The sequence below is a fragment of the Haliaeetus albicilla genome, chromosome 20 (assembly GCF_947461875.1).
Source record: "Haliaeetus albicilla chromosome 20, bHalAlb1.1, whole genome shotgun sequence".
Classification (NCBI taxonomy): Eukaryota; Metazoa; Chordata; class Aves; order Accipitriformes; family Accipitridae; genus Haliaeetus; species Haliaeetus albicilla.
Window position 1 is genome coordinate 23550473 of NC_091502.1, and position 24252 is coordinate 23574724.

Genomic DNA, 24252 nt, shown 5'->3' on the forward strand with positions numbered 1-24252 from the left:
ATACCCAAAGTTAGCTGAGAGAAATCTGTGGTGACCAAAGCATATACAAGAAAATGAGATTTAGGCATGGCACAATTAAAAGCAGAACATGAAGGCCAACTTTTTGCACAAAGCTATCTGATAAGCTTGCAACAAGTGAGGAAGAAGAGCTTGGTACAAAAAGGGCACAGGACAGTAACTCTTTGATGAACATTAAAATGTAATTCTGCCAAAGCTCAACAGGACACATTCCACATCCTTTACTTGGGCTACCATTTCCCAGAAATCCAATTTTTCACCTGAAATTATTACACACTGAGAAAATTATCTTAATTCCAAGAAGCCTCGACTATGTAGCCTTTTCCAACCTGCTCTATAAACTGCTTAAAAACCAGCCTCGCCCTTCTTCTTAAAAAAACCAAAACAGCAAAGATAAAATACTGTGAAATGGCCCCTACGACACAATTGGAACAGACTGGGATGTGCAAAACATTCTCTCCACTGGGAGCCATACTGGCTGACGAGGTTCAAAATTGACTTGATGTGTGGGCTAAAAAGAAGTGGTGTTTAGGGGAAGAGCAGCTCTCCAGGCTTAACTTCTTCTGTACTCCCTCCCCCAGGGTGGCTCAGCCTGCACTCTCCATCCTCCCTCTAATGGTCCTCCCTTGTTTCCTTTTTATCCAAAAGAGGGATGGATAACAAGCCTTAACTCCTTCCCAACTGAATCAGTGCCTGGGGATGATGGTCCCTACTGGCAAATCTTGTCACCTGTTATGGGTTGGTTATGAAGGACCTCCTCCTAGGTTTCTAAGCTCTGCCTTCCCCATGTGTTTCCCACCAAGGTCTGAATGTGTGGATGATGATCATGATGATAATTAGAATAATTTGTTTTTTCTGATAACAAGCTGTCAGCATATATGGCAATGAAACATTAGGCGGAAGCCAAGAAATATTTCTACATGGGGTGTTAATTTGGTGTGAAAAGAGAGGATGTGCAGGCTTATAGAATCATAGAATCATCTAGGTTGGAAAAGACCTTTAAGACCATCAAGTCCAACCATAAACCTAATACTGCCAAGTCCACCACTAAACCATGTCCCTAAGTGCCACATCTACATGTCTTTTCAATACCGCCAGGTATGGAGACTCAACCACTTCCCTGGGCAGCCTGTTCCGATGCTTGACTACCCTTTCTGTGAAGAAATTTTTCCTAATTTTCAATCTAAACCTCCCCTGGCACAACTTGTGGCTGTTTCCTCTTGTCCTGTCACTTGTTACTTGGGAAAAGAGGCCGACATCCACCTCGCTACAACCTCCTTTCAGGTAGCTGTCGAAAGCGATAAGGTTATGGTGGTGGTTGGGCTTCCGTCATTGCAAAGGAATACACTACCTTACAGAAGGATGTCCTTTGACTCTGCTGAACCCAACAAGACTCTCTTCTGCTTTCACTTGCTGCCTTTTGGAACATGCCTATGATCTCCAAATACATCAGCCATGCCTTTCTGTTCTCCACGGGGGAACAAAATAATGAGATTGTCCTGTGAGCCGGGCTTCTTTTGGGAGGAAGAATTTCAGTTCCTTTCCACACGCGCTATCTCCGCTAGCTGTGCTAGACAGCAAACCCCCAGCCATCACTTACAGCAGAGGGTGATAATGGAAAAAGAGATGGAGAGAAATGTACAGCATGGAGGCAATCAGAAGCAGCAGTGACCAGTTTATGTATATATGTATTTATTTAATCCTGGTCAGGAGTCTCCAACTCATCAGGCTGTCCCCATTCAGCCATGGCACTCACAGGGAACACTTGACTTCGGGCACATATGAAAGATCTGCTGACTCCAGCCAGGCTTAACCTTGTGCTTAATGGTAAATGTCTGCTAAAAGCATTATTTGGGAATGGAGGGGACTACAGAACATGTCTAACTGCTTTGCAGGACCCTCAGATCAGGCCCGGAGAGGGGGACTGAATTATTCCTAGCCAGAAATGCATAGTTGGTCTGAACGTCCTTGGCGAGGGTATGTCCATGATCTACCTCCTTCCCTCAACCTCCCAGCAGCAACCAGGTCATCCGTGACCATTTCTTGTTCTGTCGAGGATTGCACTAATTACTGCCATCTCAGGGGGGGTGTTTTCTTGCAAAGTGGACACTGTCATTAGGTATTCAATTGGTACCATGGGAATTTAGGGGCATCTCACCTACTCTGAGTTAATCAAGGATGGACCAAAGCAGCACGCTAGCCAGGAAAAGCTGCTATTTTGAGGGCTGAACACTGCTTAGATCCTTTAGTTGCTTTTTGAATATGTGATACATTTGGAAAAAACATATCTGAAAAGCCCCCAAACAAGCAAACCCCGAAACAATCCAACCGTCTAAAGTCTGGATTAACTAGCACAGGTGGCAAGATATTGTTCTCTCCTCGTGTGTGGTCCCTGATACAGACGCCTTGTTTTCACAACACTGATAATGAAAGCATTTTTATTTTTGGATGCTCTTTAGGGTACAATGTAATACATCAAAATAAATCATTGCGTCGTACGCCTGTTACGAAAGAAAGCTGATGCACCAAATGTCAAGGTTGCTTGCTTTGATTAATCAATGAATATTGCCAGTTTTGCTAACAGTGTTGAGGAAAGAAATGGTAGCGAAAGGGGAAATGTTGACTTGATACAAAGATATGAATATATAGATAAAGATTCAATAAGTTTGTATAGATTTAGAGACGATACTGTTTCAAGTAAGGCAAAATCTCCCTTGGATCTGTGCTTTAGTAGAGAAACTGTATACCATTTCCCCCCCCAGTTTTCACTTATTAAATGAATTCAATAATCATCATATTTGAAAAGGCATTCATTTCAACTGCTGTGGAGAAAACTTGTGATCAAATCAAGAGCATTAGCTTCAAGGCCACCCTTCTTCCTATGAGACAGGAAGTATCTGTGTGATAAATTAACTATGGGTGAATGCTAAGTCTTTAATGAGAAAAACCATGCTCTGTTGAATTCAGCCTTTCATGTGAAAGCTGTTTGGAACCTTACTGAAAAGAATGTGTTAATCAAGAGAAAAGCATAATTACTGTCTTGTCAACAGACACAAATGGGAAAGCCTGGTGAAAATGAGGTGGAAATTAACTCCAAAAAACACAAAAAAAAGAGTTTATAAGGTTTTCGGAGAGCTTGCTTTACACTGCACAGTGATTTATGACAATTGGAATCTCACTATTTCTGCAATTAATATTACTGGATGCTTCCTATTCAGAGGAATGTTAATCATAATAATGCAAATGGAAGTATTATTGCAGCTATGCCTCAGAGTTCATATTTCATATTGAGCCAAAGGTTCAATATTCAGCATCCTTCTCAATGGAGCATTTGCATTGTATGGATAGATGAATGTGCACCAAAGGTAAAATAACTGAATTAATATAAACCAGAATAATATGTCTGGCACATAGCTTCCCATTTTCCCATTTTTGCTGTAAGGTCCTGATTGTTCAGGCTTTTTAAAGCAATAATAAATTATTGCAATGCACTGCTAATTACACCTCACTGAAGTTGTGTATGGTATAAATTTCACTTGCAATGGATTTAGATTAAGTTTCTTATGCTTATTTTTAGCAAGTCAAAGGCAATTCATTTCCAACTAGGCCATGTTTAACAGTTTAGAGTGAAAAAACTGTGTAATTGTTTCCTGATATGAAGAGAATATTGGTGACAAACATTTTGTCCTACATGTCTTTTTGCACTAAATACATTAATGAGAAAGGCAGAAGCAAGAACACATATTAATTTTGACATGTGTTTAAAAAATATAATGAGTATTTATAAATTTTGCTCCTGCAAATATTTTCTAAATTGTCTTCTTTATGTTTTTACCTCCCTCTGCGCTCCCTTAGATAATTTCTTAGCTCATGATAAGTTTCTTTATGACTGCTGATGCTCCTGGAAATATGTAGTCCTTTTCCTTTTTCCTTCTTTCTCTTTCCTTCTTTTTGTTGTTTTTTTTTTTTTTTCCGTGAGTTTTGGTTCGTGAGGGAAGTAGGAGGGAAGAGGGGATAATTGTAATTTTTTTTTTTTAATCCTGCTGGCTTTTATTAAAAAAAAGCATAAACTTGAAGTTTCTGATAATAGTCCAGAGCTGATTCAGAAACATCAATTAATATTTCAGAAAATAAATAACCCGTGTAAAGTATGTCCATACCACAAATGCCTTTCCTAATCTTTTTCTCTGTAGCAGAAAGGTGCTTTTTATTTTCATTCAAAATGAATGTAACTACCACATTAAAACTGTTTATCAGGAGGTGACAGTGGAGGACGTTGTGCATGTGGACAGGCTGAGACCCTACTTTCTGGGGAAGAAAAGAGTGCAGTCATAGAGCAGTGATCAGAGCTTACATGTCCATGATATGACATTATTATCCTCTTGATAGGAAAGGAGACAAGTCTTTAGGTGGGGAACACATTTTAAACTTTGCAGATCTGCATTCCAATCCAGTACAAACTTCTTGTATAACGTCAAGCAAAGCACTTTGGTCCAGGTCTTCAGAAATATCTCAACGCCCAGCTGAGTGAGAAGGAGGTGCCCAAATAACTTTCAGGACCAGATCCAACAGATACTGCTATATGTCTTATTTTATATCTTGTGGTCTGGATTAAGCAGTTGTGTGCTCTGGGTACCTGATGCTCACTTTTTATGGCATTGCTTTACGTCTAGTTGGGCTTGGTCTTTCAAAATGGCATTCCCGTCACGATATAGATACGTACATACTGACATATAAACACAGATGTATTTATTTATTTATTTTTAAAGTAGAGATTAAATAACTTTGATGGTGCAGTTGATGGGTCATCCCAGAGATAAACAGGCAGGCATGGCACAGTAACTTCCAGAAGAGAGGTGTAAATGCAAAAGTAACCTCTCAATTTGTAACCACGACTGCTAAAGGAGCAGAGTTGACTACCTTCTTACTCTCTCTGTGCTGGATCTTATTCACAAAAGTAGGAATAATAGCACTTCCCTACCTTGACAAGTACTTTAAAAATACATATATTAAAAATTAGGAGAAGTATAGATATTATGGCTGTGGGGGACCGTAAGTGTAACAGAGTCCTGAGAAAGAAGAATGAACAATTTATTCTCACCTCCTCCTCATTTCCAGATCTCCCAGAAAAGCATTCTGGTGAGCAATGGCCTCTTCTGCTTTTGTTTTCCTTCTTGTTGAAGTGAACACCAGCGAGAGAGGAGACTCACAAAATTAATTCAGATTGGCTTGCATAAGGACCCTGTGATGTTGATTAAAAATCATCCACAGGGCCATTAACAAAGTGAGATAATAAATGAAAATGCGTTGAATCACATGAGTTTTCTAGTGGGGGAACATCAGGGAGCAGTCTTGAGTCCAGTCTTCTTTAAACATCTTCATTCATTAGCCAAAAGACAGGAAAAGAGTACATGTTAATTAAAATCACAGATGATCCAAATTGGGAGGCACTGCATAAATCAGTGAAGATAGAGAGATTAGAAACCTTAGGCAGGAAATGACAAAATGAGATGCAGCTTTGAAAAATGCATGTGGAGGAGAAATAATCTGTACGAGGACGCAATCAGCAGAAAGGAGGGCTGTTCAAGAAGCAGAATTAATGGGAGGAAGCCAAAGGATGTGGACCATGGAGCAAAGGGCAATGTAGCAGAACAGCTATTTAAAGGTGACCTTTGCACCTTTTCAGTGGACAGCTTGGATTCAAAATTAATATACAATTGTTAAGATTAAAAGATCAATGTAGTTTTGGACCATATATGCAGAAACAGGTTGCCAAGGAAAGATGTGGAAGCCCACCTCTATAATAGCATGCTACCACATCAGTCAGACCTCTTAATTTTATTTTTTTCCAATTCTGCAAGACCTTGTGCACCAGAGTGTATGTAAAATAGGTGCATATCAAGCAAAAAGGGTAGCCTGGGAAAGTTGCTGGTCCTGGCAAATGTGGCTTTCAATGAAACTACCCACACCCAGTTGCTGTGGTCTCATCTCCACCTCCCCAGTCGCTACTGGACTTTGTCTCTCTGAGACAAGGAAAGCAGCTAAGAGAGGGGGCATGAGTCTAATCAGCTAATGAGAGATGTAAAAGAAGAGGAGCCCCAGTGCTGTGCTACACTTTCTTTGAACCTCCTGCTTGTGGCGTGACAGGTTTGTCACACATGCATCATTACTTTTAAACTGGGGCTCTTCGATACCGCGAGAAACTCGGATAAGACAAAATTTACTGATGTGAGTGGAAACAACAAGACGCATCTGTGTAAGATCTTAGTCGTTTCGCTCTAACAAAGGTATAAGATTTAAGGATAGAGATATTTGGGATAACCGCATAAATAAAAATCTTTCACCTTCTGAGGACTGTAAAATCACACAAGAGGAAAGGAACAACTACCATGTTAATTGGAAACCCTTGAAACTACGATAGAGGAATTGCTAAATTACTCTTTTGGCAAAGGGATGGATGTTTGCACAGTTAGCCAAGGACAGGCACTTAATTCAAAGTGTTGTACAGAAAGCCTTAGTTTGTATTTAACAAATACATTTCTTTCCATGAGATGACTAAGCATACCCTAGTACAGTGCTGACGTGATACTACACTAAGAAACACATATCTATAGATGACTGTCTGATGTGCCCTGTCTAACTGCCAGCAGTGGGTTTTAATTCATTTAGGATAGCAAATAAGTTAAAAATCACTAAACAAAACACTGATTTTTTTTTGTTGTTGTTTCTTTTTACAGGTAGACTGAGAATAATACATGTCCAGGTTAAAACTGTATCCTACAAGAAGTATTTGATGGATTATTCCTAGATATTTCTAAGAAGGCAAATACAAAAAGTGAGTACTAATTCCTGTGCCTGGGATGTTTTAATTTAATTTAATGCTTTGTTGTTTAAAATCAAATTATGATAGTTGCAATGTTTCTTGTGCAGATTTCTCTAACTGGAGTAATGAGGAATTTCACTGATTTCTTTAGAACATGTCTATTATTGATCTGTGTTTATTTTTATTATCCGACAATGATAATTAGCATTACAGTCCCAGTCAAGGACTCATCTTTACTGTGCCAGGCACTCTAGAAACATAGACATTCTCTGCATCAAAAGACTTACATCTAAGTACAAATCAAGAAGCCACAGATAGTGACAGACAGGTGGAGATCCATGGATGTAATAAGAAAGTTTTGGTCAGTATGACAGGCAATGCTAATAGAGCATCTACAGCCTAGCCCTTGTCAGTGCTTTCTAGGCGCTGCTGCAGAGAAAGGAAGAGAATAACAAGGTTATTTTAGAGATATTTATGGGGAGCAGCATGGAAGAAAATACAAAAGCACTCATTTGAAAATCCAGCACATGGACTGTGGAAAATGGTTGTGTGGGCTGATTGGAAGCAGACAGCCTAGTTTTGATATAAATGGGGAAGGGAAACCAATGCTATATCTGGAAAAAATGGCCTTTGCATCCAGGCAATATCATCAGGGCAAATTTAGATCTGTGAAAAATGAGAGAAAGGGATTCTGCAGTAATTAAGATGTTCAATGATAAAGTCTGAGATAAGAGATTTACCTAGATGGGTAGATAGAGAGGAAAGGTATTATCTTAAGTGCTCTATCACCTTCCCAGGGACCGAGGCTGACTGGTCTATAGTTCCCTGAATCCTTCTTTTTGCACTGGTTGAAGATAGGAATGACATTTGCATTCTTCCAGTCCTCAGGAACCTTCTTCAATTGCTACAAGCTTTCAAAGATAATTGAGAGTGGCCTCACAAGAACATCAGCTAGGTCTCTCAGCAATCATGGGTATGTCCTATCAGGTCCCACGGACTCGTTCATATCCAGTTTGTTCTTTAACCTGATCCTCCTCCAGTAAGGATATGTCTTCCTTGCTCCAGACTTTCCCACGAGTCTCAGACACCTGGGATTGCTGAGGACAAGTCTTACCAGGATAGGCCAAGGTGAACAAGACATTGAGTATCTTTTCCACATCCTTTGTCACCAGATGCCCTGCCCCGTTCAGCAGAGGGACAGCATTATCCCTAGTATCACCATCTGCTTAATGTTAGTATCGAAGTTATGTTTGTGGGTTAGGCTACAGAGATTGAGAGTAGTGAGAGGAGAGAAAGGAGCCAAAGCGTTCCGAGTTGGAAGGAGGAATAATGCAGATTTATCAAAGGGGAAAAAGACAAACAAGATAACCTGGAGAGTAATTGAGGTAGCCAAAGGAGGGCAAAACATCAAAAATGAGAGACCGAACAGTTGGCTGTTTCAGGCAGCTGATAAAGTAGGGAGGAAACACGAAAAGCAAGTTCTTAAGATCTGGCAAAGGAGACTGACTCATTAGAGATGCTGGCAGGAGTGGCTTCAGTGAGATGCAAGATATGGAAGGCAAACGGAAAAGGTGCTTGTAAAGAGTGTGCTGGTTTTAGTTAGACATGAAGGAGAAAGGAGAAGAGAAGAGAGGAGAGGAGAGGAGAGGAGAGGAGAGGAGAGGAGAGGAGAGGAGAGGAGAGGAGAGGAGAGGAAGAATGTTAACCAATGTTTTTGGAATTACTGGCTGTAACTGGGAAGTCTGGTGGTTTTGTATTTTGAAAGGACAAGTGGAGAATGAGAAGTGTTGGAGGGGATGGGACAAAATGGGGCAAATGGGAGGTCCAAAAAGGGAGTAAGAAGAAGGTTCTGCATCTCAGATGAAATAGTAAAGATGAGGCAATCAGAGGAAAACATTGGAAAGTGGCACAGAGTGGGAATCTTGTTATATTAGACAATTTTCTCATGAATGAAACTGGTAAGATCCTGTACGTAGAGAGAGGTGGAGACAGCGGGGGGGGGGGGGGGGCAAGGAGAGAGTCAAAATGGTACAAAATTTTCAGAAATTGCATTTAGGTTAGAAAGCTAGGGTGGATTTTAAGTGGGAAATAGACAGAACTGAAGAAGAGAATGAATTAGCAGTAGGAAAAGGTGATCTGATCAGATTTCCCCTCAAGATGCTTCAACAGATGAGAAAAATAGCTGGGTGTGTGGATATTCTGATAATGGATACTGAGACCTAAATTAAGAGCTGACTAACCCAGTCTTCCTGTCCAGGCAATGGGAGAACATTGGATCTCTCTGAAATATTTCGTTCATACAGCACATGAATTGCTTGTAGAGAAGTCTTTCTCTCTCTTGCTCTCTCTTTCCTTGTAGGCTACTGCCTAGGGCAACTAGACACCTGAATGATGCATGGCCATTGTCCAAAATTCGATGGGATGATTGCAGGAATTAATGTCCCTAAGCCCTTACTTGTCATCTGTGACGTAGGGTCAAAGTTCCCCTTTGATATTTATCTTCTCTGTTCAGATTGCAAGAGCTTTTCACGTGGAAGGTGTGCATACAGCACCTAGCACTACAGATGAGGGCTGGGGCACCTACGGCCTCCTCCCATGTAAAGAAGCAAGAAATGTTCCCCCCAGCCTGGAAAGTCTTGGCATGAACAATGAATGGAGAGAATGAAATGCCTGTTAATGATAAAACTACAAGTATGGTAGGGGGAGTTCTAAAACTCATAGCCCTGAATATAAAGCGATAGTTAAACAAACTTGATGCAGAATTATGTTGACTTGCAAGATAGACTGGAAGTGGTTAGTCAACACCAGTCCTTTAATCACCAGCGCTGTACAGATACTGACATAAATCAGAAGAGGAAGTTTCCAAAGCATGATAACTCTGCCTGCAGGTTATGTCCAGGAGTTCATTCTTTACTCTTTGGGAAGAAACCACTTGCTGCTATAAGGAATTAAATTGCTTCTTTCCATAATAACAATGATCACTATGAATTCATTGGGAACTCAGAGCCTGTCACCCTATATATATATATAAAAATATATATATATGGGACATATATATATGCATGTCTAGCCTACTCAAAGGAAATATACGGTGTGTTGGGGTTTGGGTTGCTTGGAAGTATTAGGGCTGGTGTGAGCTGAAATGTTGTGTCTGTAGCCAGGATTCAAAAAGCTGAACCCTGAGAAAGATCTCACTGCAAGATAAAGACTATGCATCAAAGAAAAAGAAAAAAAAAAAAGAGAGGTGACAAACTGTCAGAAGAAAAAGTGTTTTCAAAGTCAGGGTTTCATGGTAAGTGGTAACAGTATAATGAGGTGACAGCCTACAGCAAACTGAGTGGAGTGAGGAAAAGGAGAGGAACTCTCCAAAATAAAACTCCCCAAATTGCTGGGAGTCACTGAACATGACAAGGTCTCTTTACTAAGAGATGGGTAAGTTCACAGGACATATCTAGACAGCTTTTTACTGAAGGTGATTTCTTACTTGTCAACATAATCTAAAGAAGTTCTTAAAAAAAAAAGAAAGTTAGTTTTTCTTAACTTTGATGCATTTAATAAACTTTTTGCTGCCAGGTGATCTGATTAGTGATGAAAGGTCAGAGAGTTAATAATAGACCCCAAATCAATTATTTTCTGTGTCCATCTGGGCAGTGGAGTCAGCTGTGTGGCAATCACATCTCCACTTCAAGGGGCCGGTCCATCGCTGCCTCCCAGGTATGCCGTGCTGGCTGGTCCAGTGCTATCTGCTGAATCGAGCTGGCAAAAGGCGATGTGCACAGAAAGTGAGTATAAATAGTACAAATAATAGGGGCTGCTATTTTACTGTCTCGTTAAAAGGAATAAAATGCCTCAGGGTAGGTAGAGTATTTCTCAGGGTGCTTTTCAGCCAACATCTTTGCTTTGGAGCAGCCAACATTGATCTGGAAACAGGCTGATTTTCAGAGTTGCTGCTCACTCACAGCTCTTGATGGAAATTGTGGTTCATTGCTGATCAGACTGTTTTTACTCAGGTGAGGAAAGACAGCACTAGCTGGCTGACATTAGGTTCCCCAGCTTGAAAATGCTGGTGGATGTTGTTGGCTTTCACGGCATTTTGCTGCAACCTGTGCACTCTTTTCCCCTCTGTTTTCCTGTTAAACCCCATAAGGCAAATCTTACGTATTTTAGGATGTTTACAAACACTTTATATGAATAAGTTTTTTGTAAAAATACCCTTTGTCCAGCTAATTAAAAACTGCTAGATAAAGTGTACATCTTTTCAAATTTCCTTAAGTCCCCTGTTGTCTTATTCTTGATCTACCTGTCATAGGATCCTCATGGCATATCTTCTTGTTTGTGCTGCAAATCCAAGATAAGCATCTTCCCCAACTATATATTTATACAGCATCTAACACGTTGGGCTAGTGATGCACTTAAAGCCTCCAGGTGCTACAGCTATAGAGATGGTATATAATAATAGGCAGCTGCTCATTCTCCCACAAGGCATCTTGTTTCAACCCACAATATAGAGACATTCATTTAAAAGGTTCTATTTATTCAAATCAATCTGTCATGCAATGTTAATTAAGTATTAATTGATACTTATTTCTCTGAGGCACCAGATCATCATTTTTCTTGAATAACTCTTGAAGTTTGGCTCAAGATACTGGAGGAAGGATGAAATTGGCTTGTCTTTGTAACTACTAGAGGCATTATTTATTTATATATGTATTCATTTGCTTATTTATTTTTGCTGTCAAGTGCATCAGTCTCCATAATCCTCTCCCCTCCCATTATTTGCCAGAGGAGGAATTGGCAAAACAAAAGGAAGGATGCAATTAGCAACTTGGCGGAGGGGTGGGCGTAGAAACCAGTATGAAATCAGAAGTTTAATATGAGAACTGTTTGTATGTTGTCAGTCAATCATTTTCTCCCTGTTTAGATGTGCGAGTGAATTGCAGATGTATTTCTTGGACACATCAGATTTTGGTTTTCTTTTGCTTTGCTGCAGAAAGCTATTTTCAGCCTAGGTTTTGCTCCTCCTGTTGTGACATGCAGGAGATGTGATCTCACACCCTCCAAAGAACTGATACAAAACAGTAATGCCATAACAAAGATCCCATCATCACAGTGTTTGGAAAAAGAGGTAACTTCATAGCAGTGGAACCGCCTTTAGCTGCGGATATGGAGTATCTTGGAGAAATCTGCCCCTGGGGATACTTATTGCTGCTCTCCTTGTAGGTTTAATAATACACCAAAATATCATAACATCTTGCTTCTGAAAACCCCGTGCTATTAATGACATAGGCTTAACCTACAGCCTGCACAGTGCAACACCCTTTACACATACCACCCACCTCCGCGAACAGGCTGATTCGTCTTGACTCTCTAGCACGGTTTTGCTGCTTTCAGGATCTCACCGAGATGTTTCAGGGTTTCCTTATGTATCTCTGCATGACCTCGCAACGTACATTACCGGCAGATCTAACAGTGCCGCGCGTGAGGCCGGCACAGCTGGTACATCAAAAGCGCTACAGTCGCAGCCGGCGACGCCGGCCAGCGCGGATGCCGCGGTGGCAGCCGTTGCATCCTCTGCTCCCCCTCCGTCGCTGCCTATTTCTCCCCCTCGCAGCCAATGTTAGCTGCAAGTCTGAAGCCCACCGTAACGCAGCCAAAGCTCCTCGACGCTCCGTCCTTCGCAGCTCCGACGGTGCCACGTGCCACCCTTGGGGGCTGCGCAAGCCCTGGAGTGTCACCCACTCCCGCGGCACAGATCGCTGACTTCACGTGTCCATCCCGATTTCCTTTTGCTTATTCGGGTTGATCGAGGTAAACTCATTTCGTTCACGGTAAAGCTTTCAAACGCTCTGGCTGTCCCAGGCTAGACTTGTTTTAATTTACAGATTCTAATTAGATGTTGACTGAGAGGGTGGGGAGGACAGTGGGGAGAGGGAGCGAGATTTGCTTTGGGGTGCATGAGCATCAGTTTCCATTCTGCAGGAGAGCACAAAATGCTCCTGTACGAAAAAGCAGGGCTTTTTCCATGGAATTTTAATGCTAATTTTGCAACTGTGTATGACTCTATCCTCAACTCTGCTGCTGGGGAAGTTTGGGGTTTTGCGTGCTTTCTCACTGGGGTTAAGCAGCCACTGCATATCGTAAAGCAAAACAAATAGGAAGGTGAGTAGGGGCATTCATCTCTCATGCAACAGGATAACCCAAAACACAGAAGTATGGAAAAATAAATGAAAGTGAGTTATCGGATCTGTCTTGACCTGGTACAAGAAAGCACCCTTGAGTACTGCTGCTGCAAAACTGTTCAGCATGTGTTTAGCTCCTGTGAGGAGTCCTATTAAGTCCTAACATGAAGGACGGGCTTAAATAAGGAAAGTAATTTAAAATACACTTCAACAGGTAAGATCCTTCCCCTGACTCCATTTTGTAATAACAGCATAGTATTACCGGTGATCATAATGGAAAATCATAAATTTGGTAAGGCTTATGTGCCTTTGAAGTGGAGCAGTCACCTTTTTCACTGTATTGCTAAATTAAGCCTAGTTTATTTTTTTTTGTACTGGATGCCAAGCAGACATGACTCTTATCTGGTCTAGGCAAAGAAGCAAGTTCTTTATTTTATCATATTTAACCTGATAGCAGGAATGAACAGTCTGACTCAGCTGAAAGTACTATCCTGAACACTTACTATTAGCAGTATATTAACCTAATGTGGCCTTGTGGGAAAAGAGAAGTACATTAGATTTTAATACAGAGATCAGCACCTCTGAATTACAGCTCAGCTCAGAAAAGACAAGTAACAGTATGTGGCAGCCTTCAGGAAGAGCCTTCAGGATCTTCCAAATCCAGCTGAAACAAGAAATACAAGTGCCTGTGAGAGCAGCAGCCCAAGTATAGACAATCCAAAGGCTGGAGAAATGTTTTTCTGAGCTGGACATCTGGCTCAAGGAGGTTTGTTCATCCCTGCATGATGGAAACAATTTGCTTTCTCCAAGGACTGCTAAATATAAGGTGCTTGTGGGGAGGGGAAGGTGGGTGCATGCCTAAGGCATGCACTCAGATCTACAGAGCATTCAGTCCTTTTGGGAAAATAAAAATTAGTTTGGCCAGCTTCACGCAGGGATGCTGCCCTGTTCAAGGCAAACACCCAGTTCACCTGCAATCCTCAATTTTCACTGTCTGTGCTAGGGAACTGGCACTTTTAAGTGTAATTGCCGGGCACTAAGGAGTAGTTCATCTGCCAGTCCCGTCAAGGACAGAACAGGAGAGGCTCCGTAAGAAGCTTCTTCAACAGGCGAATGCAGAATATTCTGCTTATTCTTACAGGATCTTAATTCACCCGGATTAGATCATGTGTAAAAAACCTGCAGCTGTGCTGGGCAGTGCTCAGCTGCAGAATTTGCTCCAAGTGATGTTCCCAGTTAGAGTCAGCCACGCTGCGAAGGATGCTGGCGAAATGTCCTTGCTCTCCGTAAAACGTGTGCTCTGCAGTCATAGATGGTGGCCTTGATGGGGTGAAGGGACTTTTTAGCACTTCTGCTACACACATGCTTACAAAGGAGGCCATCCGTGACCCTGAGAGTCTGAGGACTGAGTTTCAAGCTGTCATTTATCTGGACGGTGTTTCTGAGTTTTGCTTTATTTTCTTAATTCTGTTGGGGGTTTTTGCATTTTAATGGTGTGACATTTGCCAGGGAAAACATTTGCAGCAATAAATCTCATCAAAATCTCAACCAAAATCTCATCTATTGCTTGACATTAATTTCGATCCTTTCCACTGCAGCTGTCTCCCTGCAGGTTTCATCTTTGTGCTGGGAGACAGGGATTTGCTCATCCTACTCCATTGCTCTCAGAGCAGCCTCTGGGTGTTACATGATGGGAGGGCACAGAGGAAATTTTTTATTTTTGTAGTTAAATGCAGTGGCATAATTTTCACTTTGTTCCCCCTTGTTTGAACCTCTTCTGATCTCTTTAACCAATTCCTTGCCATTTCCTTGGTAATCTGCTAGTATGCTTACTCCACTATCAGAAGCTCCAAAAATCTGAGAATAAATCCATTGACAGGTGTACAAGTGGAACTGTCTTCCCTTTTTGCAATTGCCCTGCTTATTTAGAGAGTCTGCAGCCACCACCTCTGTTCCAGGTGGCTCTTGGAGAGAAGACATTGTCCTTCTCCCTCCCATCGCACTGGCCAACCATGGTGAAAGCAATAAGCATGTGTGCAGTGACAGCAAAAAGCATATATGCAGTGGCATTGTTTTCTGTTTGGGCAGGAGAATTGTGTATCTGCAGCATTGAGCTCTCCCGGGAAGAAAGCAGGTAGGAGATCTGCTGTGGGAGGTCAAAGAGCTGATGGCACCCTAGAAACCATCCTACCAGGCATTATTCTGTTAACTTGTTTTGGAAATGAACTCAGTTAGCAAGCCCATGCAATGAATGTAAAACTGAATATCTTAAAAATATTAACACTGAGACTTGCTGACAATACCTTGGGCAGCAGAAAGGCACCGCTGGGGCACCTCTAAGAGGAATATTCTGCTTTCTGCATTGGCGCACTGGATTCTTCTTCACCAAAATATGTTAGCTGGACCTGCCACATGTTGCAAACGAAGCAGTGGAATATCCGAAAGAAAAAAAAAAAAAGGCGGCAGCTTGTTTGTTTGTTTCCTCACTCAGTTTTTTAAAGACTGTAGTTACATCCAGGGGAAACTGAGGGATACAACTGGGACACATGCTGCTTCGTGATGGCATGACTTGCTGAAGCGATAAAACGCATGACGTTTCCTGACACATGCATATTCTTAGTAGCTGCTGATGAGACAGGATGAGTGGTAGTGCAAATGTTTGCTAACTTGGGGTTGGCTTCTGATACAGAAGGTATGCAGAGCTGTCTTTGAAGTCTGTAATAGCCAGGCACATATGTAACTGGGATCAGCAGTGGGTGTTCATTCTCCAAGGACACCTCAAAGATTGTGTCAAAAAACCCCAGGAATACAACCCTAAGGGTGATGTCATTGAAACCCTCTCCAAGTCATAGCCATCTTGGAGTGCTGAAGGTCCGTGTGGATATACGGGTTGCTCATCTGTTGGCTGTAGCTTTTCAATATTAAGCAGCAGGATATGGATTCCAGAGTTGATGCTGGGCCCCAATTTGAAAATGGGTCTTTTTGTTTCCCCTGAGATGTTTTTCCATAGTCATGCCAGAAGAGCTGTAGTGGAATTGTCAAGTTCATGGCTTTCTGAGACAGCTTGGACTTTCTGGGAAGACACCTGTGTCTCTTTTTCTTCTTCTTTGGCCATCCCCTTTATTTTTCCAGGCTTGCATCCAAATTCCATGAGTGCGTTTTGAATCTTAGGTCAGTTACTCCCTGGTGAAAAGAAATGTATTTAGAAAATCACCTGGAGACCCAGATCAAATATTTAAAAAAACACTGCACTTCAGCTTACCAAAGCCTGGACCACTTATGCCTCCTTTATTTTCTTTATGAACTTTACAAGAATTTAAATAAGAAAAGGTAGCTGCTCTCGGACTGGTAACGCTTCTCTTCTCTGTGTCTATCTGTAAGATGAGCATGCTAATAGCAAAAGAGACATAATTGTGCTTTAATTGGGTTCTGCTTGGTCAGTAAGGGAGGGGGCAAGGGATGCCTTTTGGTTCCCATGGCCTTCTAGATAAGTTTCCACATAATGCCAATTAAGAGCAAAATAAAGACTATGCAAAACAGATGACAACTGCTGCTCACCAGGAATCATTCTTTTGTGACTAAAACAATCAGGTCTTCAACCAAGGGTGTGCTTTTTGCTGCTGTAGTTTCCCTTGATTTTTTATTGCATTTTGCATAGGATTTGCTGCTGAATGGATCGAGCCTAGAAAAATTTAAGTGAATGTGGCAGTGGGAGCCTTCCAATTGTATATGTGTGTGTGTGTGTGTGTGTGTGTGTGTACACTTGCCAAAAGCAGAAAGGAAAGTCAAATTAAGTTATTTTTTTCCCGTACAAGTTATTTTTATTTTGCTTTTATTTCAAAGCGAGCTATTGTGTACAGGGAGGGGTCAAGGGGGGGGGGGGGTGTCTTCTCTTTCTCAGCTTTTTTTTTCTTTCTCCTTGTTTGTTAGTTTTAAGGGTAATTATTCACCAGGGCCTTTTCAACTGTCAAATGCAACAAAAGGTAATCCGGCCTCTTCTCTTCCCTTCCCCCACACCCGCCTTTTCCTCCAACAAAAGCAGCTTTTGTTGGGGAGGGTCATCATTCCACAAGGATCCTTCTTCATCCCACAAGTTAGAAACGCTCTTCTACTTTATATCAAGGTGACCTCTCATGAATGGTGGGAGACTCAGGATGTTGCGGCTGATGCTCTGCCTTGGGTGGTGTTACCCAGGGACAATTGCCAACTTGACAAATTAGGCTCTGATAGATACTCTGAATGCTTTCTTTTCCATCAAGCATGATTTCTAACTTACTACATGAGCTGGTTATCAATTTATCTGTAACACATACCCTGGCATTAATCAGTCTCCATCTAAAGGGTGGTCCTTAACCACTGGCTTGGGTTCACAGCTCCGTTTGACTGGGATGAGCCCTCGGACTTCCCAAATTGCGTTTTCTTTTTTCTTCATGACTTGCAGCTCCTTGCTGTTGAGGAATCGCATCGTGGAAAGAGCACTGTTCAATGCCAATGCATTTTGCAGACAGAAATATGCTCCTTATAAACAGATCAATATATGCCAATCTCCTGCTTCATATAAATATTTGCTTAGATACTAAATTGATCTTGTCCTAGATTTGCCATAATTTAAGTCTATGAAGCTATAATCAAGACTCCTTGATAATAAAAAGAACCCATCAGCAATTATACTCATTCACTTCCCCATATTCAAGGCTATTTCAGCATTTCACTGATAAACTCCTGTTTTCAATCAAATTTGCAGCGTGAAAATCAACATTGCACACCAGTTAATGATGTTGGAGTGCTTCGTGTGTGGCATTTTGAAGTTATATCAGCGTGGAGACATGAGTGATTTCGGAGGGCCTTTCATCTGATATGGAAACTAGATTTTACTAAAAATATACCTAAAACCTTCTCTCAGAACTCAAACTGAGTATTGTCCTTGTGGATTTGAATATACTTTTAAATTTCTGAAGGTTTCCAGTAACCAAATTTCTTAGAAACAGAAGCATCTAAAAGATGCTTCTGTCATATGTTTCTCATCACCTTGATCACTTAGCATTTTTAGTATGGAATTATCTGGTAGTGTGAGTTATATCAGAGACCCTTTGCACTAAATGCTGGACTCCCCATCCCCAAATACTTTTGTTCTATAGAGCGGAAATGGACAGAAAAGTGCATCTGTTAAGGAATGTTATTTCTATTTTGCAAGCGGAGAGTGTGGTCTGAGGGAGATTTGTACTCTCACAGTGTCATAGAGAAAGCCTTTCAAGGAAATAGATTGAAACATCCCAAGGTTCATTCTGGTCCATGTTGCAACAGGGAAATTTTGTTTAGAGATTAGGAAAATAATTTCCACAATTAATTTAGTCAAACACTGGCACAGGAAGAAACTCCATCCTTGGAGATACTAAAAATTGGTTTGGGCGAGGCCCTGAGCCACTTGATCTGATTTCCCATTTAGATCCACCTTCAAACCTGGCCCTGCTCTAAGCAGGAGGTTGGACTAGATGTCCTCCAAAGGTTCCCTCCAACCTAAATTACTCTACGATACTCTGAACTTTGGAAGTTCCCCTTCCTCTCAGCGGATATTTATGTGCATATACATATAATAAGAACCCAAATGAAGGCATATCTTAGTAGGCAATAATGGGAACAGGTTTGTAGGTAGATGCTGGTAAGGACATCAGGTGACAAATGTCGTGGGTTATGCTAATTGTAGGAAAGGGATGAAATCCCTTCACTTTCCCAGTGACTATGTGCCTGACCGTAAGACAAAGTTCTGTGTCCTCATGGTCTTTCAAGATTGAAATTATGATTTTGAAGCATGGCATTTTCAAGGTTAACCCATTGTCGTGGTTTAGCCCTGGTAGGCAGCTAAGCCTTACACAACCTCTCACTCGCTCCCCCCAGGTGGGATGGAGGACAGAATTGGAAGGGTAAAACTGCAAAAGCTTGTGGATTGAGATAAAGACAGATTCACAGGCAAAGCAAAAGCCTCATGCACAACAAAGCAAAATAAAAAATTAATTTACTACTTCCCATCAGCCTGCAGATGTTTAGCCATCCCTATGAAAGCAGGGCTCCATCATGCATAAGGGTTACTTGGGAAGATAAGCATAGGACCATACCAGCTACAATGGAGAAACTTAACTATATCCCAGCCAAAACCAGTACACCCATCACTGGCTAGTTTTATTTTTTCTGAGCTAGACTTGGCTTCATGGGCCATATCCTAGAATCTGAAACATCTATCATCCATAACCATTTACCCAGCCCGAGAGTGCTTTACAAATAAACGTGTTAGGTGATCCTCTGAGTCCATCACAATATCTCAACATGTGAGGTTGCACCCATTATTAAAATGGACCTGTGTTGGGAGTGTTGTACAACACACACTGAAGAAAATCACCCTTTTAAGTAAAGAACCGCATGTGCAAATGAAAGCTTTAGGTAGGTCAGAATATTACATAAATAATGAAAACATTCATAATTAAGTTAAGGGATAGCCTCAACACTTTCATTCTCATTAAAGATTCCTTGGGATTTTTATAACCAAACCAAACAAAGTTTGGTTTGATGCCTCCTTTGAAATCCTTTCGAACTCCACCACACCCTTACAGTCTTTCCTAATTCAGAAAAATATCTGTGCAGGACTTGCTTTTCCTTTCTAAACTGGCTTTAGCATCCTATATGGATCGGATGCATATTGTATACTGCAGGGTTCACCTGTGCTCACAGCCCTTCCATCACTGCTTGATTATTTCGTATTTCCTATGGAGCCTGAAGCACCCAAACCCATTAGTAAACCAAATGCATCACGCTGCCCTGGAGGAAGGCAAATAGAATTAGATCTGTTTTACAGATAAGAAAACTGAGGTCATTTTCCAGCTGATGTCTGAAGCTAAGCACCTATCTCACCGCTTTCAACTGGAAAATGATCTAATGACTGACAGCCCCACAGTGCTGGCTCTTTACCTTCACTTTTGATACTCAAATGTTCAGGTCCGGCCATCCCTCGCCCAGTCCCCAGTGGTGGCTGTCACAATATTTCAAGCTTAATTGTCAGGAGAGCAGAGGCCCCTGGTAATCATCAAAAGGCGGTGGATGTGCAGCACCTTCCGAGTCCATTAATGCCTGGCTTTGCGCGTAAGCTGAAGGTGACTTTTCTCAGGCTTGTCACCCGAATGTGCTGGAGACAAATGAGCTCCGGCCAGAAAAATAAGAACTGCAGAGGGGTCTGGAAGCATTTGCTTGCTTGGTCTCCAAAAGGCCTTGCAAACTGTTTTGCTGATAATGTGAACAAATTGGTATTTAGGGCCTGGATTCTAAATCAAAGCAAGGACATGGAAAAGCAGCTAATAAGTAGCGCTCATTATCAGATTATCACTGGCTCCAGAGCCTGCAGGGTGGGATCATATTCTGTTTCCTTTATCAGTCCCACCAATAGCTGGAGCCAATACTGACATGTGGAGTTATCCCTTGGGATTAGTTGCCACCTCTTTATAGCTGATCATTAAAAACAAAAGTAAAAATCCCTGACCCTGTATTTCCATAGAAAAAAATCAAGTGAAATAATTTTGACTCCAGTTTCCATACCAGCATGCCGAATGCAGTCCAGAGATGCGGCTGATGGGTGAAGTAACGAGTTTTTCACAGCAATTAACAACTGGGGGTGTCTCTACTGGTGCTGTAGAGACATGTGTGTGTCACATCACATCAGCACAGCCAGCCTGCCCCACGCGTGCCTGACCCCGCTTTCTCTTGCTTGAGGGTTGGCTCCTAGCAGCCATGCTGGCACCAGAGATTAGAAACTCAGCTGCAGAAGAGCAGGTGGAGGGCTTTATTCTTTACTGATGTTAAAAAAAAAATAAAAAAAATAAAGGCAGTTCCTTTCTGAGTGTTGCTGCCTTCGTGGTCAGCAGTTGTTAGGGTGGAAAGGTGGAAGCAATAGGGGTTTGTGATCCCTTGCACGGAGGGTGGTGGCTTCTTTCTCAGAGCAGCTGCATAGCCCTCGGGAACTGAGCAAGAGGAGAGGGATGTGTTCAGGAGGAGGGATGTAATGCATAGGAGAGCAATGCCAGAGTAGTCCCTTCCAGCAAAACTGTCCTGTGTTTCTTTTTTTCATAGAATTTTTATAACCATTTTTTTATAGGTTTTTAATAACCCTTTTCTGATTAGAAGAAACAATGAAATTCCATTTTCACAATACAGTAAAATAATGAATAGAAGAGTTACAGCCTGGAATCACGCCGCTTAATCCTATTTGAGGCAGTATCCATCTCACCTAAAAACCCCTAAGTATCTCTTATAAATTTCAGAAGGAAAAAGGCATTTAACATGGCCAGTTCCTCTCATCTTCAGTGAACATACATATAAAACAGGGCGGCTAAATTGAGCACAAAAGTGTAACTTTCTGTCTATTTTCTATACATAAAGGTAGTCTAGAAAACTAGCAAGGGGCAGCTGTCTCATGAGATGAATCCCATTTCCTATGTCCCCTGGGCTTCTTCCAGATATAGACACTTCCAGAGGAGACTCATGGGTCTTAATGAGGAAACCACCCTCAGGAGCTTCCATTCTGTCTGCACCAATTAATGGAGGAAAATCCAGGCCAAACTCTCTTCTTACCTACATGCATCGACCAGGTTGGGTGAGATGAAGCTGAACTCTACGTTGCCCCAAGGCAATGCAGGTGTGAACACCTCCTTGGTGTCTTCACAGAACCATAGAATCATTTAGGTTGGACAAGACCCTTAAGATCCAGTCCAACTGTTCTTTGCCTTCCACAAGACAAAGTCTACCACCTTACACTGTGCGGCTGCACAGCCCGCACTGCAGGAATGCTGTCTCTTGGTTACTGTATGGAAAAATCATTTAAAATTAACCTCAAGGCTTCTTGATGAGTGTTGCACGTTGATTGATTGAAAAAACTGTAAGTAAGCAATGGCTAATGGGTGTATTAATCATAGCAGGACACACAACTTGAGAACATTAAGATAAAGGCGCTATTTCAACTATAGAGAAGGTGAGATCAAAGCTGACTTCTTGTCCTTTCATGCCCGATGGCTTTAAGGGGATGTCATCCAAAGGGGGGAGAATTGGCGCAACTCAGTGTAGATTATCTTAAAAAGGAGACTAAAAGCAAACAAAAGGCAGTAAAAATACCAGAATGTGATGATATGGAAACCTGTGCTTTTCTCAGCGTGCTCTTTAAAACCACGGAGGAATTAAACTTGGTTTTGAAGTCTTGTATTTCATACATTTTTATGTTCATCCCAAGGAGACACATGATCTGGAGGTGTTAAACTGAATATGTTTTTTCAGTTTAATCAAATAATAAAATACTGGCACGTTGATCTTTGCAGACTTTGAATAAATCCCATGGGCTTGTCGAATGCTTACAAGACCCATCAAAGTTTTGGGACCTGAGGAATTCAGCGGATTTCAAAAAGCACTTGGTGATTCACAGAGGTAGAATTAGCCTTGCCTTATTTTTTAGCTCTCTGCAGTGCAGACATCCACATTTTGGCTAGTCACCCTGGACTTCATCTGTAGTCAATGAAGGGAAAGAGACTTCTGCAGAGCTCTTTAGCTGACGTATTTTATATGTGTACATTAAGATAAGATGAACTGCACCTGTAAAACCCGTGTAGATAGCTATACTGCAGACATTTTAATGCTGGTGGAAAATTTGCACCCTTTTCAGTATTTGAACTGAGGTCTGATGTTATCGTTGTGTCACATAGATTTGCAGGCTCTGTAGTCTTCCTTTCGTATGCTGATTACGCATTTTCTAACCAAAATAAATACAAGCGTCCATCTTTGATGTCCAATTACATTGAAGAGTAAAGCTTGTGCCTTTGTTCTTTATCTCAGCATTGCTCTTTAACCTCACAGGAGGTTCAATACCAATAATCAGCCCGTTCCCCATAAATTTAAGTGACATTGACTCCTATGTAAGTTTGTGGGAGTTCAGGTCATTCGTTGCTTCTCAAGGATGGGCTGTGGGGAAGGAGAGAGCTTGAGGAGCTGGAGAGTTTGAGGGACTCACATTTTGATGGTCTGAATAAGAAGAGCTGAGAATATTACGGCAAACAGCCCATTTCCTGAGGAGGTGGGAGAACATTTTCCTGAAGAGTTGCACTTGCAAACTATTTTCCTCTCCACAAGATTTAAAAAGAGGCATTTTTAAATAACATAGCACACCTCCTCTTCAGTTGGGAAGCTGAGACGCAGTGTGGGTAAGTGGTTTTGAGAAAGCATTTTCCTGAATCGGTGTTGAAGCTGCAGATAGTACTGAAAAAAATCTAACCCCCAGTAACAAAATTGCTCTTTTTCTGTTGATCCTTGTGACCAGTCACAAACCCAGCACACATTAATGTTTCCAAAATTGTGTGATTAAAAAAAAAAAGGCATCTAGCTGAGCTTCTGTAATTCCTTGTAGGTAGTGAAGATTGGATGTGAATTTAAATACCCATTTTGGGGAATGAGAGAGAAGGATGGATGCCAGAGTGGATGTGATGATCTGAACTGCATAGTGTTGCGGGTTCGTGTTTAAAGGGTGGGCTGAACATTGCATGCTGGGGGCTGAATGCCAGTTTGAGGACTTCTCTTCCCCACAAGTTCAGTATGGATATGATGGATAGTCCTCCACACCTTGCTAGGAAGTGGTTTAGGAAGAAGATTCTTCCATGGGCTTTACTACTGGACACTGTACTTCTCTTCTGCAGGGACAGCAGAAAACGTGGCAGACAAGACATGATCCTACGGGCCACATCCAAACGCTGGGCTATCTTGATCTAATACGCTACATCAATGTCAAGTCTATATGGAGTAGAGTCTTAAAAATACACACACCCACCAAAAAAACACAAACCTTTTTGGCATTGATACAGATAAGGCCATTTTTATTGGCAAATATTTTGCTTGGCACCAATTCAGCATGTACTAATAGCTTAATAATTTTGGCAGACACACCAATGAAAAATGTTACTGAACCAGACCCAATTATGCGTATAAAATGTAAACAGTTGTGTCTGCTGGGGATAACTGCAGTATGTTGTCAAGCCACGGCTGTAAATTACATATGGTAGATTGCTCTAAATTTGTTTTTGACAAACGACCGTCTGATGAGGTTGTTTCAGGGCCACGCAACTGATGGAAGGACATTATCAGCAGAGCGTAATACCAGCATGGCTTTTGTTTCAGCTCTCGGTCCAGCTTTCCAAAGTTTGGCAGCTCTGACAT

At 41.6% G+C, this 24252-nt stretch overlaps 1 protein-coding gene across 7 annotated transcripts in view; it reads left to right on the top strand.

Moving 5' to 3' along the window:
• TENM4 (teneurin transmembrane protein 4) overlaps window positions 1-24252 on the top strand; it is a 600927-nt gene that overhangs the window by 187215 nt on the left and 389460 nt on the right. For all 7 annotated transcript variants that reach the window (XM_069808531.1, XM_069808534.1, XM_069808532.1 and 4 more), the window contains one exon: window positions 6756-6853. The gene's annotated coding sequence lies outside the window, so the exon portion shown is untranslated. The remainder of the gene's footprint in view (window positions 1-6755; window positions 6854-24252) is intronic.